This window comes from Nycticebus coucang, chromosome 20, assembly GCF_027406575.1.
Source record: "Nycticebus coucang isolate mNycCou1 chromosome 20, mNycCou1.pri, whole genome shotgun sequence".
NCBI lineage: Eukaryota > Metazoa > Chordata > Mammalia > Primates > Lorisidae > Nycticebus > Nycticebus coucang.
This window is the reverse complement of record NC_069799.1, coordinates 13,458,139-13,460,334: the sequence shown is the minus strand read 5'-3', so window position 1 is coordinate 13,460,334 and position 2,196 is coordinate 13,458,139.

The following is a 2,196-nucleotide window of genomic DNA, read 5'->3' as shown; positions in this document are numbered from 1 at the left end:
TCACTTCCTCTTGCTCTTTAATTTCTTGTGCCTGTGGAAGTGGCGGGTGGGTTTAGACGGATTGAACAGACGCGACCACTTGCCGGTTTTCCACTGTTTTAGTCCTCCTCTTGGGGTCCAGAAGTCTCTCGCTGACTCCCTGTATCCTCTCAGGGGTGATGATAGGCAGATCCCACGAGCCAGAGATGCCTGGAGTCCTATCTCCCCAGACTCACGGTGCCCAGATGCAAGGAAGCTGTTACTCGGCTGCCATCTTGCTCCGCCTCTCCTTTTTTTTTTTTTTTTTTGAGACAGAGTTTCACTCTGGCACCCTGACTAGAGAGCTGTATCATTATAGCTCACCGCAATGTTAAGTTCTTGGGCTCAAGTGATCCTCTCGCCTCATTTTGTTTCTATTTTTAATAGAGAGTCTTGCTCTTGCTTGGGCTGGTCTTGAACTCCTGACCTCAAGCAATCCACCTGCCTTCATCTCCCAGAGTGCTAGGATTACAGGCATGAGCCACTATACCCAGTCTTCAAGTTTTCTTCTATAGAAAGTTTTCCCACCATTGTCTGGGAAATAGTATAAGCATATCTGTCATGGATATGTAAAACTCTATATTAGGTCCATGGGTACAAAAACAGCATAACCTCTTATCTTAAAAAGGAATATACTCTGTTGAGAACACAAGCTGTAAACACAACTAGAGTTAAGGATAATAAAACTTAAAATAAAATGTTCCAAGCAATAATTACTGCTAACATTTGCAGAAGTTTCTCAAGATTCAGGCATTATACTAAGTGTACTTACACATACCATGATGATTAATACTCAGATAACCCCATGGTGTAATCACTTTTATGACTCCCCTTGTCATATAAAAATTTTATTAGTAGAGAGATTGTGATGACTTGACCAAGGTCATTCATTTGGTAACTGAGGGAACTGAGATTAGTACTAACATCTGTACTGGCTCCTTTCCATTAAAGAATAAAATCCTGATACCAGCTAGCACCTTGTATTTGCATTTTGGGTTTTTTTGGTCCTAAATCCATTTACATATAATTCATTTGTCCATTTATTTTATCTTCCTGCCTTATATATGCCAAACATTAACATAACCAACCATAGAAAATAAAATAATAATAAATGTGTAAAAATTAGAACCAAAAAGATTAAGGAAGGCTTTCTGACAGCAAAGGCAAAAAGCAACTATCAGTCACAAAGTTATAGGATTTGATTTAAGAAATGTAGAAAAAGTAATGACTATTTCAGGTACCAAGACTGCAAAGAATTTTTTTCCAATGGACTGCCATACAGCAGTCATTGGGTAATAGCTGAAAGCCTTTTGTAACTACTTTATAGAACATGTAAAATTATATATTGGAGGTTTTTATTAGGGGTACAGGTCCAAGCCACAATTTTATAAAAGCCTTGTAAGATGGATCAAAAGAAAGGTTATTCACACATATGACAATGATATAATTCTAGGATACATTTAAAATTATTGAGAACTATATTTCTCAAAATAGATGTACTAGTTTAAAGATGGACTCAAATTTTATTCTACTTTTGTGGCAAAAGGTAGGGACTAATTTTATTCCCACTGAATAAGGAGTGACCTTAGGGACTTGCTTGACCATTAGAATGCATGAAAGAGATGTTTTATTTTTTCTTTTTTTTTTTTAGTATTTTATTATTAAGTCATTTGTACATAGATCATAAATACATTTATGCCATTATGGGATTCGATGTGTTGATTATTTATACAAATTGAAGTGCTTACATCCTATTAATCAACATAGCCTTCACCTCATTTACCCAATTACAGCATTAAGACATTTGTGTTATACACCTGATAAATCCAACTTGTACTTGCAATGTGCTCCACAGGTGTGGTCCCCCTACTAACCCTCCATCAACCCACCCCACTCCTTTTCCCTCTCTCTCCCTTTCCCTCCTTCATCCTAGGCTATAGTTGTGTTTCATTTTTCATTTTTCATATGCACGTGTGAGTGATTAAAAGAAAATGGAGATTTACCTCTTTTATGTTTACATGGATAGAGCTGGAAAATATTCTTCTTAGTAAAGTATCTCAGGAATGGAAAAAAATATATATCCATTGTGCTCATACTACTGTGAAAGAGATGTTTTAAATCTCTCAAGGTGAGTGGGTAAGAAACCTGACAGCCTCCAGTTAGTAACACTCACTCTGG